The sequence below is a fragment of the Brachionichthys hirsutus genome, chromosome 13, assembly GCF_040956055.1.
Source record: "Brachionichthys hirsutus isolate HB-005 chromosome 13, CSIRO-AGI_Bhir_v1, whole genome shotgun sequence".
Taxonomy (NCBI): Eukaryota; Metazoa; Chordata; class Actinopteri; order Lophiiformes; family Brachionichthyidae; genus Brachionichthys; species Brachionichthys hirsutus.
The window spans coordinates 6537256-6556732 of NC_090909.1; the positions used below are offsets into that span (position 1 = coordinate 6537256).

The 19477-nt window shown below is 41.8% G+C and overlaps 1 long non-coding RNA gene across 1 annotated transcript; it reads left to right on the plus strand.

Annotated features, from left to right (window-relative positions):
- Nucleotides 1-2843: 2843 nt before the first annotated feature.
- On the plus strand, nucleotides 2844-10792 carry LOC137902733 (uncharacterized). The gene is made up of 4 exons (XR_011105748.1): nucleotides 2844-2933; nucleotides 3019-3154; nucleotides 9395-9465; nucleotides 10674-10792. It is a non-coding gene; the product is annotated as an uncharacterized lncRNA (long non-coding RNA).
- Nucleotides 10793-19477: the final 8685 nt, after the last annotated feature.

Genomic DNA, 19477 nt, shown 5'->3' on the forward strand with positions numbered 1-19477 from the left:
TCGTTTCACCCACAGCTCGCTCCAGGTCAAATGGTGTGTTTGTTCAGCCAGAGGTTTGGAGGCGCTTCCATTCAGGCAAAGTGTTGAGTGAGTTCTGCTTGTGTGTCATTGAGGTGTGCCTGTGTTCATCATCCTCAGCTCATAATGACGCCAGTACCACTGCTGTTATCAAAACCTCACTGCGTGGGTGGCTTTCCTGTGTGTGTGTGTGTGTGTGTGTGTGTGTGTGTCTGAGTGTAACTGCCCTTGATCCCTCTCACTCTCCTGTAACTCTGCATCTCCGTCTTTCTTTTCTTCTTTATCTTCTTTCTTCTTCCCTCTGCTTCTTCCCGTGTCAACGTCTGGAACTCCCACAGAACTCCCAAGCAGCTCCGATAGAGAGGAAGTCCTTCCTGGGGATTAATTCAGGCTCCCAGGGACACAAGCACATGCACAAACTTCCTCGTCAGATTCACCCCCCTCTCATTCGTCCTCCCTCCCACAGACATCCTGTTTGTCTCCTGGAGCTCCTTCAAATGAACATAAGCCAGGGAGGCATGAAGTAAACATCAGAGCAGTTTCTGAGGTGAAGGCAGCACAAAGAACTCTTAAAACAAAACCACAGTTCCTGTCATTTGAGTCTCCAGTTCATATTTTTGTCCTCGGTCACCCTGTTTCTGTGCTTTTTTTTTTTCTTTCTTCACGCTACGTGTTGACACTGTCGACCAATTCATTGACTGTTTTAATCAAGATCTGCGACCTCACCAATCGTATTACTGCCATGTCTTCAAGCATTGCTCCTGGAATGAAAGAAACCTCGTTGATTTTTTTTCTCTCCTGAAATCGGTTTCCATTATCTCTCCTCGTGGCGGTAGGCTTCGGCGCTCCATCCTGTCTCCTCATCCGAAGAGCAGTCTATCCAATCCATTTTACCCATCTGCCAATCTCCATCATTTCGATCTTGGTTTGTCCCCTCTTCCCTCACTTCTCTGTCTCCCTTCACTCTATCCATGGCTAATCCATTACATCTTCTAATGACTGTTTGTTTCGCTCTATAAAGAAAAGTGTGGGGTCTGTATTGGCATTTCTGAAGCCGTGCATTTGTGTGTGTGTGTGTGCACAAGTAGCTCGCAGCTCATCATCACCTCCATGAAACCCTCTAGTATAAAATATTGGAGCTTTTTTATGTTCAGAAAACAAGTAAAACTGTGAGAATGTTTGTTTTAATGTCTGAAGCCAAATTATTACAGCCAGAAAAATCCTCAGTTTCTTGCTCATATATGAACACGTTCATATTTATCTGAGTAGGATCTCCTTGCATGTTGATTATTTCTACATTGATTTTCAGCTTTTCTCTAACACCATGTTGGTTCTTGCTATCCCCCCCCCCCTCCCCACTTTCCACTTCTTCTTGAGATAAAGCTATAATATTTGGACAATATTGAGAATTTGAGAATTTGAAATGTAATTTGTTTGTTGTTGCTCATTCATTGTTCTATATTTTGATTAGGCTGCATTTTCCTTTTCCATTGTGAGCCACAGGCATATGGCATAGTCTCCAAAATCTAAACCAGCCTGCATAAAAACCAAATACGTCAACATACTTATATCAGATGTGATGCAAGCACACAAAACAGTATCTGAACAAACATGAGGATGTGAAATATACCTGTTGCTTTGATTTTTGAGTCTACGGAGGCGGGAGTAAAGTAGACAGCAGCCCCTTCTCTGATTGGTCAATATTAACAACTTTTAACCAAAAATCAATGCTTTCAAGCAACAATCAAAATGTGTGTGTACTAGTACTATGTTACAGTCCATCACTCAGCACCAACCTCAATATTATTGCACTAGGAGTCCTGTATAATCGTATTTAGAATCCTCAGGCACCTTATTACCACAGTGACACTTGCCATCCCTTTGCTCCACCATCGGCTTGAATAATTCAGGGGTTCCCTCCCGTTGTAATTCACTTTGTCCTACTTTGAATTAAAAATTGACATGATTTTTGTGGTCATACTGCAAATTCACAGAATGCTAGAATATTGTAACTGTGGGTACCGGAAGATAGTACCAGAGCAGGCAAAGAAATGGCTTGCATGCATTCATTCTTATCTGTACATACACACTACATAGGGTTATAATATAACCACAACATAAAAAAAAAACATCTTCATCGAACAGTAATGGCGCCCCTGAAATCATAAAGGGCCATTCTGAAACAAATTAGCGGTTGTAGTCGCTCTGCTGGAACCCCCACCGCGTAACATTTAAGATCATGAGGCTTCAGTCTTCACCACAATCCACATGACAACTCTCACCCATTCACATGCTTTATGGAATCATCACTGTCGCCGTCCAGCAAATAAGCACAGCAATAATTAGGGGAAAATACCACTGTGGAATTGCCCTAGGAAACAATGCTTTGGAATATTTCATCACTCTGTTTATCCTTATAAAATCCAGGGGGGCGGGGGGGTGGACGACATCCATTTCATAAAGCTATGCGGGTGCTGCAGTGCTGTCCTTTGCAGGGGAGGTACCAGGATTAGCCGTCGACGCTGAAGCGCTGCAGTGGCTGATGGGTTGTTTTTGTTCCAGGGTGCAGTTTCCTCAGAGCAGCGAGGTCTGGCAACCAAGAGAGGCTGTGGAGCGACGCTGGCCGTGGCTTCTGCTGACTGGCCTTTCTACACCGTATCTGTGGTGGCAGAGATAAGCAGTGACATGCACATAGCGCACACACCATGCAGATGCATGACGTCATGGGTGGATTTGATCTGGCTGTGTTTTTAGTTCATCTATTTTTAAGAGCCAGGGAATATCTGGGTTCGGCTCCAGCAGGATCCTGGGGCCAAAAGTTCAGTGAAAGACAGACAGACGGAGGGAGACGAGCGAGAGATGCAGTCTGAGCGGGTGAAAGCAAACGGAAGGGGAGAAAGGCAAGAGGGATGAAGGTGAAAATGGCGTGAGCCGAAGCACTGAACAGTGTCAGATACAGGACATGGTAGTTTGATATTTATTTCCATTGCTTTTTCACAGGCTCGATTCACAGATCACCATATTTATTATTAATCCAAACATCTGCCTTCCTCCCACCGGGACAACTCACCCTCGAAGCTGCGTGACCCTCCCTTGCCTCAGAGGCCGGGCCAGCCTCCCTGCAAGGCAGCTCCAGGTAATGGCGTGTGAAATGACTGGGCTTTTGTTGGTAGGGAGGCTTGTTGGAGGCCCGGGCAGCTTATTTATGGAGCTGCTGTGGTCTTTCTCCTGGCTTCAACACCTATAAATACATAGGGAAGGTTCGTCTGCTAAAACAAACAATGATGTGAGCCCGGGCTGTCTGAAATAGAATATGCAATTCTGCAGCTCAGCCCTCTATAAAAAGAGCCGGAGTCTTTCTTTAGGTGGGAGGAACGTTAGATTTAGAGCTGCGGTGTGAATGCTGGTTCAGATCTGGTGATGATTTCAAGATGAAATAAGACAGTATTTGAGTTTACACTTTATTGACCTGAGCTACCCTTTGCATCCGACCTCCTTCTCTCAGCACAATATATTTGTGGTGGAATTCCATCCAACCAATGTTAAGACGGCATTCATTTTCTGTTACAATGACGCAAGCCAGTCAGAACTCGTATTTATTGGGGGGGAAACTAATCAGGCTCAGCTGGTAAATGTGTTTCTCATTTGCGTGATTGAGACTGTGCTTTTTTTTTTTTTTTTTACATTTAAAACTCGCCTACACACCGCCCAGAACACACCACAGCTAGGCTGCAGCTGGAGGGAGGCTATGTGTCAGGGAAATAGGTGCTGGCAGGCAGGTTCCATATGCTAGACCTGGACAGGTTTCAATGCACATGGTAGAACAGCCCATGCACGTCAACAGCAGGATCTATGGTAGATCAGCGTAATGGATGTAAAAGGGGTTCTTGTTAGAATTTGGTCTGTAGCTGAATGAGCCTGCAGCACACAGTGGACAGGGCTGGAGAGCAGCCCGGCCCTGGAGATGGCAAACGTGGTTAAACTGATAAAACTGTCATTACAATGTTGGAGGCATCTGGTCAGAGAGAATCATGTCAGTGAGCAAGCACATCCTGTAAAGGTTGCTCGGTGGAGACCAATATTCCAAGCCGATATTGGCCTGTCAGTTATTAGTCTGTCATGGTTTCAATATAGGAAGTTCAACTCAGTCCGTAGCGAAAGATTGGTTTTTGTGTTTTTAGTTTTACATTATACTAGCTCCATTCTTGATCACATTTTTAAATTTATTTAGTAAGTAGCTAATGAAGTAATACTATACAGATGAAATACTCAAATTAGGAAATGCAACCAAATTTCTTAAAGTTTGAGGCAGCAAGAAACAATGGCAGGTTTTTAAATGAAGTACCAGGTGCTAAAGTTATCTGGAAGTAAAAATTTGCTAAAATGGGTTTAAACCTACACACAGACAAACTTCCTGCTTTGACTGTGTCCCGGCATTTGAGTTGCACATTCTGTTTTCCCGTGCACGGTGAATATCAGCAACGTTTTTGTTGGCCCATGCTTTCGTTTCACCCTGAAATACACTGTTTTGCATCGTCTGGCTAAACATAAGCCTGATTAACAATGTCGTTTCCAGCCAAGATCTCAACAATTGATCCCAATCTCATTATAAATTATGAAAGCAATTTTCTCCTCATTGCAAAGCAGCAATTTGTCCATGTTGGTTAGGATAAAGGTGCCTGTCGCTGTTTCTGTTGGCTTGTGTAGCATCAAATGAACCACGATAAGTCCGTTTTCGTGGAAAAATCCACATATAGAAATGATGGACAAAAATTGCGAAATTGTAATGAACCACAGAAGCCTGAGTGTCTCACTAAGCCCATGCAGCTGAATCAACTACAGGAATGTCATTAATTTTAATGGAGCATTTTCGTTTCTCATAGTCTGATACCACTTCACAGGTTTTCCCCACTATCAACAAATGATGGAGCAGCCACAAAAAATACTTAGGTTCTTGCTATCAGCAGCTTCCGTCCAAAAATATCAGCATTGGCCTTGAAAGTCCTCAAAGGTCAAACCCTAGCAGCACTCGCTCCTCTAAAATCCCAAAAATATCAGCATTGGCCTTGAAAGTCCTCAAAGGTCAAACCCTAGCAGCACTCGCTCCTCTAAAATCCAACATGCTGTTTTGCCATGCTGAAAGAGGAGAGAGGGGAGCTGTGCGAGGGAGGGATGAGGAGGGTTTGGAAGGTGTTATGTTGCAGCATGGTGCCAGGGGAGCTGTGAGGCTTGGAAAAGAGGTGTGTGTGTGTGTGTGTGTGTGTGTGTGTGTGTGTCTGGGTGTGTTCACATCCTCAGTTTCCCTACTGCTGCTGCTGGTGAGGTAGAGTGCACGGGGAAGGAGAATGAGATGAGTGGAGAGACAGCAGGCAGGGAGGCTGTGAAGACATACGTCAGGGACAATTTACTCATCTATCACTCTCCAGCATTAATCAAAAGCCTAATGTGTGGCTTCATTGCCGAGAAGCCTGCAGCACCTTAGGTTCACTGTGTCATTACGTGTGCGCATCCCTGAAATGACAGCCCCTTCAAACATTTCCATCCCAGGTGTAAGTAAAGCCATGCTGATCTGTCCTGCTGGGCTTTTACGCTGCTGCTGACTACAAATTGCAGCAGGATGAGAACATGTAAGATTTAGGGTATGTTCCGCTTCGAGTGGAAGATTAGATTGGTTGCAAAGACTGTCTCATGCATACATTAGATAATAAATACATGAAGCATTTAAGTTGAATTTGAATGTTTACATAAATGTGGTTGGCAGTGAAGCATTTAAGAATCTACACCTCCGAGCAAGTGCTGCAGCATCTAGCCCAGCGGCTGTTGTTCCGAATAAGGTTGTGTAAAGCATGTGATGTCATAGTTTTCAGAGAACTAACCTTTTGCCCATTTTCACGTGCCAGATCCAGATCTACTTTACTCATGTTTCTGACTATAGGATGACGTTTAAAGCCAGAGCTGATGCTGCCTTTAACTCGGTATTAACCCTGTCAGCTAAATATAAGCTATGTCAGTGTGGGTTTTTGCAGATTAACATTTTTCTCACTTGGTTAGTAAGTTTTTAATAATGATAAAATGTAAATCATGTGAGAGCTATTAATTATTCCCAGACTCATACACCAGTGACAACATTTGCAAACTCAAATACACTGAAAATGAATGTCTATCTTAGCATGTTTTTTTTGTATCGTATTAAACTGTGGTGCATACTTGAAAACATTTATACGTTTTGACCTTCAAGAAGTGCATAAGGTTATAGGTCTGCAGCTAAGACGGCAGTCGTACAGCTGAAGACTGTGTGGAAGTCAGTTTATTGGAATAAGTAATTACACAAACTGAAAGATGTGAAGTTTGACAATGTGCAATATTCCCTGACTTGATGCGTGAAAGGGTTTTCACACCTCCAATGCGCTAAACAGATTTTATTAGTAAACCAGGACAGCTGGAAAATAAAGTGGCAACATGATCTTATGATTGGACAGATGCATTTGTATATTTTTCTATTACCACACAAGACATTTGAGTGTTTTAAAAATACACAATATATTATCAGTATTTTTCTGGAACTATACAGTTCATGAAACAGAATAAAGCACTCCTCCATAGTAGAAACCACATGTCTGATGCTATTACCATCAAAATTATACCATGACAAGATTTCGTAGATGAAAATGTTTTTTTTTAGCGCAAAGGAACGTGTTGTGTTGCAGAATGCTTGCAAACAAACACGCAACACACTGAAGTAGAAAGCCAGCATCCACTGACTCCCATTGCTGCAGAGCAAAGACAGTCGAGGTCATTACAATCTTTTTACGAATACAAACTATTTCCGATGAAGTATTCATGACAAGAGGCCGTGGCTGGGCGAGTGATTAGTCCTACATCGTTTCACTGGAACATTTAATTAGTCTCTCACCAAATGTGTACGCTGAGTGCTGCTTTTAAAGACAAAAGAAATAAAAAAGGCATTGATCGCGACTGATCTATAGAACATTGCCCCGGGCGCCCTAGCGTTTGAACACACATGAACATTTGAATGCTGTTGGTGTAAAGTGCTGTTCTGCATGAATGCACCCCGTGGAACCGCTCAGGGTTTTTTTTTTCTGAGCCTTTATTGGGAGGGTGGTGGAGGGTGAGGGTGATGATGAAGAGTGAAGGTGCTGGTGAAAAGTCTGTCACTCTGACTTGTTGTCAACAGGCTTTGCCCTCCCCCCACCCCTCCCCCCGGCCGCTAGAAGCCTTACCTGCTTCTGGATCTGGCATGTTGTGAGGCGAGAAGGTGCACAGACAATGTGCTGTCATTGTAGACCATCATTGGCTGCTGGCAACTACAGCTTCTAATAAACTCATGTCTAAAAATGTTACTTTGCATGCGCGTTCCATTTCCCCCCCTCTTGGAGTAACATTACTCTCTGCTGCCCAGCCTCCCTCGTGCACACGAAAGGATGTTGTCCAATTTAAATGCAAATTTCCTTATGGCAAGAGAGACACTATGTGGGGTAACGTAGGCTTGTAGATCATTTTAGTTTGATTTGGTTTGATAATATATTTTATGATGACTGTAGGAAACAATTTTATTTGTTCGATAGTCATACATTAGTGGACAATGACAGATATCCGATCAAGCATCAGGAGTTAAAAAAAAAAAAAAGAAGAAGAATTTGTGAATAAACAAGAATCTCTAGTTACAATTGAAAAGCAATAAAACAGAGTGTGCACCCTACAGTTCAATGGGGCCCTTCATGGATTTGGATTATCTGTGCTAAAACAATCTCAGCTCTATGCTCGCAGCCTGTGAAGCCTTCTCACCACAAAGCCTTCCTGACACGCGCGACATCAAACAGCACTTTAGATACATTTAGGGTGGCTTGTTTTAGGAAAAGATCAGTGACTTGTGTCTGCTCTCATATGGGAGCCACACCTTGCCTTCTGGGTAAATGTCATAAGTGACACGTCAATCAACCTCAATGCCTCATTAATCGCCAATGATTACAGCAGCACATGTTAAACAGCAACCATTACATCTATGACCGCTGTTATGCTTCATGCTAATGTTAATCTCATCAGCTGTCCTCCTTGATAATTAGTCCTGTCACCTGTGTCTCATGTTATTATATTAAACTCATATTTAGTCAATATTGTGTGGTTGTTTTTTTAGAATCAAATTTCAGTTGACTAAAGGAAGAAAGGGAAATATTTTAGTCCAGTTTTGGTCAAAGTGTAAAACATCAGGTTTTTATTAATACAGTTCTACCCAAAATCCTATTGCAATCTCTTCACCCTACCTGGCGGAGCAGGTGAGATGGAGACAAACCTGCTGCACCAGCCAGCCAGTGAACGGAATCGTTCATGGCCAATTGCTTGTTGATTTAGTGGCAGCAAAATCGTCTCGTTGTCCTCTCATTGCAGTCATGGAAAATAATGTTCATGATAGTTAATTAAACAAAACAAAAGGCTTCATTTACATAGCCGAAGCCCTTTTAAGAATTCAGCAACATTATGTGTGTTTCAAGTGGAGGATCCAGGGTTTAGATTCACTTTGCTATTATTGTATGGTTTATATTGGCATTAAAAGAAAGTTACATGTACCCTTTGATCGCAACAATTCTGCAAAGTGACAGTTATAAAGAGAGTGTGAACATGAGAAGAAGATTTTAGTAAGTGAGAGAACAAAGCGAGTAAAGAGGAGAAACAAGAATATTATTTTTGTCTTTTGCGCTATATAAATAAAACTGAATTGAATTGAAATGAATTTCAATGTGATCACCTGTTAAATAAAGATCTGCAAATAACCACAAAACATTCAGTTGCTGATCGTTGCTGCATCAGCCTTTGGGATTTCATATTTGTAACTTGGCATGCTTTTTTTTTAATGCATTCAGTTATGTCATCTGCTAAAGTAATAATATCAGATATGCGTTCAAGAAAATTCTTTGCTGCATCTTTGTGTATAGAAATTAATGTAAAAAAAAAACACATTATCCCACTAATCTTCAAAGATCTTTAGATGCACTGGGTATACACATAGTAATGTGCAGAAATGACATTCATTTACTTCTACGGTTGAGCTCTGTGTGCCCATAATCCTGGTGTGAAGGTGATTTGAGGGGGTTCATGGAAACATTCGAAAAACATTATTTGTGCTAAAACAATCGCAGCCTCTGGCATCTGTGGCCAGTGTGCAGCGTACACAGCCTTTCTAACACATGCAACATCAAACCACACTTTATTTTTACATTTAGCACAAAAACTAAGTGACCTCTTTAATGAAAAGATCAATGACTTGTGTTTTCCTGTACCCACACACACACACACACACACACAAAAAAAACTCCAGGCTTGGATAAATAAAAAGTTTTACTAAGGTCTGTTTGTTTAGGTGCTGATTTGAATCACGATGCCTCTCAGGCCGTGACTCAGGAGGCAGAGCTGTTGTCCACTTATCGGAAGGTCAGTCGCTCGATCTCGAATACCTGCACGTTGGAATGTCCTTTTAGCGTCTGAACCACAAATTGCTTTCACTGGCAGTGCATGCATGGCAGCCTTTACCACCATGAATGAATGAATGAATGCTGTTCACACTGAAAAGCAATCTGAGTGCTCATCATATTAGAAATGCTCTATGTTAAGTTAAGTTAAGTTAAGACTATTAAATGGATTGGACGAATTCAAATCGCTCCAATAATATGAGCTTGGTTCTTTTCCAGATGCCAGTTCTGACCCAGTCTCTGAATGCATTATTATTATGCGGGCAACCTTAGAATATAGTCCTGCATCTTATTTTGTACTGTATTGAGTTGCTAGTTTTGCTCATAGGATACTAAATGCATGCAATGTAAAGGTGCACATTCAGCAAGAAAGTGAATGCAGTAAAAGTAGCTCATGCTTTTTTAGGCATCTCAGCACCAGAACAGCTGATAATCTGCTGCAAACTGGATGCTACTTCCTTATTTATCTTCAAACCTCATGGCTGATGAGCAAAAATCCTTTATGAGCACAGGTCATGAAATAAATTCTATCTTCTTTGCATCTGTTGGCGACTTCTGTAGACTCCTGGACAAAAGTTCTGCTTGTTGTGTGGTGCTGATATGACGGATTTGGCACTCTGGTCGTTTCCTAATGATGATGTTTTACAATTAGCTGTGAAAACTGTGAGAATGTTTCCCTCATCTTGGCAACTGCTCTCTTTGGCAAAGTGCGCTGTGTTGAGAGTGTGTATTCTTGGCCAAATCAACATTTATGATAGACTATCCCAGATGGGATGTTGCAGATGGTCGCATGATCTGGCCTCTACTGGGACAGTTTCACTCCTACCCAAACAGCATGCAATAATCATTTGTGGAAAAAATATTAGACTTTGCATGAAAGTTGCTGTGCATTTCATTGTTTCCAACATTCCCTGCAATCAATAAAGATAATAAGACCCCAAATTTTTATGATAACATGTTGTTTTACTGTCTTTTCTAAAAAAATAATATATATATATATATATAAAAACACAATCCAACAATTTATATTCACACATCTTATATCACTTCCTCGCAGCAACATCTTAATGTGACACGCCCATAATTGCGCACACATGCACGAACCAAATTATTCATATCCTTTCAGACGTTTATTGCAGCTGTTATGTTTGTGGCTCAACCTAACTGCAGCGTTAATCATTTCTGCATGGTGGAGAAATCCGCCCATCCCTCTCGCCCATCTCACAATTAATCCACATCCTCCACGCTTGGAAGGGTTAACAACGCGAGACGACAAATTATTCCCAGCCACCCAGGAACCCATGTAAGTGCCTCTCTGGCTACACACGGATTGATCGATTGCTTTGTTTATCAGTCATAAAACTATTAACAATCAATCTTTCCTCCCCTTTTTCCTGCCTCTCCTCTCTTCCCAGAGCAGTCGTGTATATGGACGATTATGCATTCATTAATGCATGGGTAGTTGTGCGTTTGTCAAATGATCCATGTGCAACTGGGATGCGGGGAACACTGACTACTGCACAGATGCCCATTGAGGAATCTTTTAATTAACAGCATGGTTTACGTCTCAGGATGGACCTTTTTGTGTCATGGCGGGGGGGTGGAGGCTCGGAGTGAAGGATGGCGAGGAAGATAGAAAGATGAGGAGAAGGAGGGGTTGACCCAATTCTCCAGAGGGATGATTGAACATGACGGCAATAAAAACAAAATGTCAATACCTGATACGTGAGCAGGAACAGGATCTTTACATGACGCTGTAGGTGGTCAGACGCCATCTTTGATTTTTGGATTTCTTTTAGGCAGCTTTGTCTTGATGCTGTGATGTGCATAATGTGTTCACACAGTGAAGAAAGAAACAATGGTTTTTGTTTGTGGACTTTTGGTTTGAAATACATGCATTTGGACTTTTTAAATTGTTTGTACAGACTGGCCTGTCTGTAATCCTTCTGCTGCCTGAACCTCCGCTGGCGCTGAATAATACATCCAGGCATGCTGTCAGAAATGAGGTGACCTTGAAACTATTGGATTTTGCATTAAAAGCTCCAGCACCACAGATGAGTACTGAGTTTTGCTTCTCTCTGCCCAGACCTTGCCTGAGGGCACGTGGTCATGTGGTGGAGAGGTATAGGCAGCAAGAAAGTTACGCAAGGTTATAACAATTTTGAATGTTAAATTTTGACAATTGCATTTCATTTTAGTTCTTGGATTATGGTTTTAAGCCTGTTCAGACTCAGTTTTCATGAAGTTTGACACCATTTTCTTTATATTGAATTACACTTCTACCACAGTTTTTGACTATTTTTTTTCTTTTTAAGAATGATGCCTCCGGCATTTGTACAAATGCAAATAGTATTAAGGGTGCCTGACCTGAAGACAAGGACAAGACAAACTGTCTGGACATCTCTGCAAGTAGTGATAGAGGAAAGAGAGCAGAAAGATAGAAGCTAATATTATTCCACTTCCAAGCATAAAATGCATTAAATACAATTCATTGAACAATAGAGAATCAGACACTCTTGTGCCTTCATCTTCACAAAGGTCTCACTCAATCACAACATCCCACATCAAACTGCTACAGCTGAATCTGTGGTGACAGAATGCAGGCAATCAATAATCCATCCATCCATATTAGTATAGATGTGAGCATTTTTAAAGATGCCCATCATATTATTTGTCCAGGGAATTATTTTGTGTTTTTGTTTCTTCTACTGTTCCCCTTAATACAACAATTTCAATAGATGCTCTTCCAATAAAAATATGTTATGTGTAACTGTAGCATGAAAAGGTGGCGACATTAGCTTCATTGCGCAACCTCAACAACATCATAATTCTAGAATCTGTTAATTTCATTTCATTTCATTTTCTAACCGCTTATTCCGCTATCGGGTCGCGGGCCAAGCTGGAGCCAATCCCAGCAGTCAATGGGCGAGAGGCAGGGGACACCCTGGACAAGCCGCCAGTCCATCGCAGGGCAACACAGAGACAGACAACCAGCCACACACACACTCACACCTACGGGCAATTTAGTGTCACCAATCAGCCTAGGCTGCATGTCTTTGGTGGTGGGAGGAAGCCGGAGAACCCGGAGAGAACCCACGCAGACACGGGGAGAACATGCAAACTCCTCACAGAATGGCCACAAGCCAGAAACGAACCTGCGACCATCTTGCTGTGAGGCAACAGTGCTTACCACTGCGCCACCGAGCCGCCCTATCTGTTAATTTACTTTTACTAAATAATATTTACAGATATAAGTGATTAACGTGCATAAAAATAAAAACAACAACAATATAAGTATTTGTTTGTGTATATTTTTAATAAAGCAGCATTCATCCCTTTTTATTTTAACCAAGCATAATCATACAATCTTTGGACACTATTAAAAGTTTTTTTTATTTACAATGGGATATTCCTCCTACTCTCTTTGAAGCCCCCCCCCCCCTTACCGTGCTCTTCTGGACACCATTAATAATTGACAGTAATGCTCAAATCCTTGCTTCAGCCAGTGTCATAATCAGTGGGTGCAGACAGAGATAAAATATTCATCACTGTGGTGTTGTACTTGATGAAAAGTGTTCTTATTTAAGGTAGCAGAGAATAGCAAAGAAGCCAAAGAGAGAGAGAGAGAGAGAGAGAGAGAGAGTGTGCGTATTCCAGTAAGGATTAGATAACATGAGTTCATCAGGTTTACCGTAACGTTTCCTCCCTCAGGCTGATGCGCCTGCATTTTTTTTTGTCTCTGTATATACTCTCTCTCTCCGTCGTTTTCAAACTTCACTTAACCATCTGACCTCTCTCGTTCTCGTTCTCTTTCTCTCTCTCTCTCCTCCATCAGCTTGGCTGCACAGACAAACAACATGCAATTCCATGTAGAATAGCTCCTCATCTCCTCTTTGTCTTTCCTAACGGTGCAAATGGAGTTAAATCAGGAAACCTACGTGCTGCTGCTGTAGATGACAATCTCGAAACTGTGGCTGTCTTGGCTTGTCAATTTTTTTTGTTTTATTTCTCATGCAATTGCCATGCAACTATTTACCATGCTTCAACTGCAGAGTTGTTTTTATTTTTCCGTTGTTGTTTTTTTCTTCTTCTCTTCTTTGTGATAGATCACCAGAAAGAAAGACAAGAGAAAACTGATAGGGATTAAAAAAAAAAAAAAACACGATGGAGAGGCAAAGAAGAGTCGAGACGTGGAGTTTAGAGAGAATCACAGAGCGTGCAATCAAAGCTGGAGATAAAGTTGAACAGACGTGATGTTCTACTGGTAGCAGGCAAGATGCTAATTAAAACTATGGGAAACTTCTGTGAGGGATATGTACACACTTGAGCACATTTCAGACTGAGGGATCACAAATGCTATTGGACTGCATGGACTATCTGACCGTTCAGCTTTGCGTTCTCCCTCCTCATCTTTTATGCTTTTTGATTTTCTTGCAGCTGATAGTTGAAGGGTATTCCCCTGTTTATGTGGAAAATACAAATTCTTTTCAGTTCACTCTGAACTGCTTGCTGCCATTTTCCAGCCTGACTTCTGACTTGCGCAAGGATAAAGTGTGTCCCAATAAGGAAGTGCTCCGGTGAATAGTGGCAGCTAAAGAGGCACGGGGCTTAGCTGATCAGTAAGACACAAACTCCTCACACCAGCGAGATTTCAGCCCAAGCTTAAAGGCTTCAGGGAATGGATTTGGACTAACATCACATGAAATTGCTTCTTCAAAGTCTCTTATCTAAGCACGGGGAAAATCTCAAAATGGTTTTGCAAGTGGTTTTACCGCGAGAAAACATGCAATCATGTTTCACACTTTTAAATTACATACTTAGCTATTTTCTTTAGCAGGGCAGAGGGTCAAGTACTTAAAGATTTGTCCCCTTTTAAGTCTTTTTCAAAAAGGTGCAATATTCCTGTTATCTGACTTTCACAGCCAGACGATTGCCCATTCTAAAAATGCATATTTCTTGCAGATGAATACTGATGAGCATTACAGACAGACATGAACACACACACACACACATGGCGGCCTATTCTCTGTGTGATTGAAATTGCACACAAAAACGAACTTTGATGGGACTCAGTTCCCATCTAAGAGACTTAAACTTTAATAATCTGATAAGTACAGAGCTGAATCCAGCACTGTAAGCTGACTTTTGTTTGTTCACCTGAAATATGGGACATCAGCAGTATTTATAGTTAAAGTGGTGATTTCTGCATGCGTGACAGTTCCATTTCCCAAAGGATGCCACACATGCTCAAACCTCACACACACTGTTCAATGGGATTTCTTTTCTCAGATCGCAGGTATCATGGTGCTGTGCATGGCCTCGCACGCAGTTCTAGGATCACCACAGCCCCGATAATCAAATTGGTGACTGGCCTCTTGTGTAACTGTGACTTTCAATTACACAAAAGTGAGCAATCTGAGAAGAGCCAATTAACATACTAACCATCTATCTGATGTTGAGAGCCAGATTTATGCTGCTGCAGATCTCATTGTGATTGCATGCCTATTAGCAGTAACAACTATGTCATGGGAAAATAAAATGAAGTCTGGTCATGGGGATTTACGGACATGCATGTCATCCCGTATGGCTGGCACAATTCACACCTTATAATATGTTGAGGGGCCACGGCGTCACGGCCGCCTTGTGGCCGACATACTGCTGCAGCCATGTTCTTATGCTACATACTGCACAACATGTTTACAACAATCAGAGGATTGGAAGTTTAGGATCTTGACCAGACACCAATACCAAATTACAATCCATTTTTAAATGCAGCAGTTCTCGTATATACTTGATCTTTGTGAGTGAAAGTAATCTTGGAAGGAAAACCAACATGGATCCATAATGTTTATAGCATTAATGTAGCTTTGTATTGCTATAAGATTGTGTGACTACTGTATAATCTTCTTTTATTCTATTTTGTCATCAAATCCTCGTGCCTGCACATTTGCAATGCCACTACATGCAGTTTGTTCAGTGCTTTAGGAAAGCTATGCTACCAGCAGCTAATGTAGCATTGGGCTGCCATCATCAAGCAGCCAAAAGAAGTGGGCTGCTTGTGTGTGTTCGTACCCACATGACTTGCAAACACACATTGATTTGTAAAATTGTTGCCTCGTTTGGATTTATTTTCAAGAAACCTAAACCATGAGGGACCCAGCCATGGTTACACTTAAGCTAAATAGCCCCAAGGATAATTGGACCCAAAACAAAATGCATTGGGTTCAACCAGAGTGTAATAAACAGAACCAAAGGCAATGGCGCTACGAATAAATGTCAACAGCCACATTGATAACAGGCTTAATAATGACCTAAAATAAATTCTAAGTAATGGGGATTCATTTAAAATGAGGTTAATATGCTTGAAGATGATAATTCGACTTTGCCCCTCTGTGCTGAACACAGATCAAAGATAATAATTGTGTGAGCAAAAAATAGTTTCTGACCATGTGATCAGAGATGATATTGAGCATAATCAGATCCGTCTGTGGACGTGAACCATGTGATCAGAGATGATACTGAGCATAATCAGATCCGTCTGTGGACATGCTGCCCTCATCGTTCCACTGCTGAGGTGGGGAAGTTATGCTGAGAAGATGATGAAGTCTTTAATGTGGTAAATGGTTATTATCAAGAGCAGGAGGCTATAACGCACAGCAGATCTGGTTACGATCACACCATTCACTCAATGTAACAGCAGGACTCTTTCTCTCTCTCGCTCTCTCTCTCTCTCAGTGGTTATATGTATCACGGATTCAGATAGAACATGACTCATCACTCCTCCGCTGTTCCCCACTTTTGATCCTAAACTGTTAAGCGAAGATGATTCCTTAAACAATAAAGAAAAATAATGCGACACAGGGAAAAGCATATTTTGATCAGCACAAATGCAACTAATCAGACAAACACACAATCTCCAGGGCGTTACCCTCCCATTGGCTTAACATGTTGAATAACCTACATTGCATAACAGAGTTCAGCAATAAAAATAGTAAGAGACACACACGCTCACTCATTTCATGCCATATCTGTGCCAGAGTCCCCCAAAAAAGTAATAAAACCGAAGTCATTTTAGATTACATAGCTGAGATCAATAGCCCTCACTGTCTGCACATGAACGCTTCATTTTGCATGAATGAAAGGGGCTTATTGTAGCCGATTGATTGTTTTATGGGATGATGATGATGATGATGGTAATGATAATTCCCCCCCTCCCTCACAAAGACCCACACACAAAGACAAGTAAGCAACATACATCACATAGAGACCGTTTAAACAAGTTGTGGAAGTAAGAACTGAAAGCATGGACAAGGTGGACCTGATAAAATCACAGTTAGCCATGGAGCGCCATTAAGCCAGTTGCATTGAAATGCTGTGAGACAAGGACAGCAGGAGGACAGCGGCGTGACATTTTGGCGATGAATTATCTTTGCTGTCACAACCAGGGATTTAGCAACTAATCGCAGTTAACGGTTAACGCAAAGACAAAAACGACAGCATGACCCGGTAACGGACAAAACGGTTCGGAAGATGAATGAGTGATTCTGATTCTGATCAACATGACGTATAAAAACCTTGTCATTGGTTGTTTGCTATTATGTGATGTCTGTGAGTTAATCTGAGTTGTGTATGTATGTGTATGATGAATAGTTGAATGGAAAACTGCATATTTCTGGACGGGATTATCACAATGTATTGATCATTTCTGTGTTTTTCTCAGCACCATCCATGTTCAGTTTAAATTCATTCACCCAGTCAATTATGAATGGATGATTAATACATCTGTATCTGTGAAGGTTCTCAGTTGTCCAGGTCATGGTAGATCTCTGAAAGAGATCTTGATTAATATATTTATGGTAGGTTTGTAGTTCCACAACGCCTCACACTTGATCTTTCAGTATATTTCCGTCTTTATTTTCTGGTTTGTTTGTACGCACGTGTTTCTGTTTTCACATATTTTATTAGGAACACATTATTAGATTCTTCCATTTTCGACACTTAAGCAAACATATTGTTTTTTGTAGCCATAACCATCAAACTGAGTTTGACACTTGAGTTCCGTTTGTAAGATTTGGTTTGCCAAAAACTCCCTTTGCAAGAAAAGTAATGATGTTTTTTGGGGTTTAAAAGCTAGTTCGATGTTGAATGTCCGAATTCTTTCTAGCACAAAGTATGGATCATTTTCTCCATATTCAGGTTAAAAAAAATAGTTGGCAGTACTCATATACCCATGTCTTCACCTCTCATCTAATGACTCTATACACACACACACACACAAACATTCCTGCTTTCATACAAATCCCCGTGGTGAGCTTTTATCATCTCTAGCAATAACGAGCTGTCATTGGCCCTCAGTGATGTATCTGTCTGAATGTGTCAGCGAGCAAGCAGGCTGACTGAACATCGGGCTAAAGCAGTTCTCCACTTCCAAGGCCTGCCAGTCAGCGCTGGGGGCACCAGAGACAGCCATGCGTTGGAGAGGGATCATTTCTGAAGGCTGACACTGGATCAGAAACAGGAAAAAAAAAAAACGGCATTTCGACGTTTGACCCCCACCCCCGCATGCAGAAAATAAAAAGAAGTTGGTGAAGACAAGGGAGCAAGGTGATGAGGCACTGACAGCTATCTAAGGACGATTTGGTATCTGGCCGGTTCCCTATTCAAAGATAAGAGAGAGTCATCCTGTTCGTAAAGCTTTAGTGTGGGTATAAAAACATTTGCATTTACATGGTGAAATGAGTTTAAAATAAGTCACCTCGGATTTTCAAAATCTGAATGTCACCATGATTCAAGTTAAAGCTAAATAGATGTAGATAACGCCGAGATTCAGCCATCACAACACCTACATGTAATATATTCACTCCACATCGCATGAGATATAATAACTAGCCTTCTCTTAATGTGTTGTGATAAATGCTGTAGACATTAACTCCACCAAATGTGTTTCTCCCATTTCCACAATACGGCGGGGCTTACTTTGCCCTGACCTTCAGCGGGCTGCAAAGCCAGCACAAAATATGCATTTAGAAGAAGCAGCCGGAGTGGACGGGACGGTTGCACGAGATTGCTTTCTTTTGCACAGCGTCATGCAGGAACATGCATCACTGTCCGCCTCCAACAAACAGCCAGGCGGGTAATATGCAAAAATATTAAGTAGGATCAGCAAATAAATATATGGACCGGCGCTGGCGCTGTGACAGATGTTGGCTATTTGCATGGAGCTCCTCTGTCATGTCATTACTGGCCAACTCTCTCAGCCAAGCAGGCAAAATGAATGAACTCGCTTCGTGGACTGGTTGGATGTTCAAGCCGTGTGGAGTTGAGGCGCTCTGTGTGATCGAGGAGCTTGTGGACGAATGGAAGACCTGCGAATTATCCTCCGGCTCTGCAGCCAGCTGTTTGTTCGTGTGTGAGTGCATCACAAAGGAGAGTGTATTTTTCATGCTGCTGACCTGGCTACAGCCACTTTATTTTTATTTGGGATGGAGAGATGTATGGGCCTGTTTCAACCTGTGAAATCGCAACATTTTTTAACATTTATGGGGTGTATGCTATTTTATAATGCTCGCTAGCGAACATTCCCGCATGGGCACACACACACACACACACACACACACACGCACTCTGTTCATATATGTGCCACACGGTTCATGGGTTCTGCATTTCTTAGCATTTCTTTAGAAGGTAGCAGCGTGGCGTATAAAATATTGATTTAGTCGGTGGAGCACCGTGTGTGTTCAGTCTTCAGTGTGTTTTCTGGTCAAGGCCACTGAGTTTCATTACACTTAAAACATACACCTTCAGCTTGGCTTCAGGGACACTACATCTGATCTCCACGTATAGCTGAACACAAATGAGTAAAGAGAAAATGGAACTCAGAACAAGCCCCTTTATTAGCCCCTCCCCCCCAGGTGCATACAGGGGGCTCCTACAATCAGCACCAACATTGTTCATGCCATTTGAGTATCGAGCAT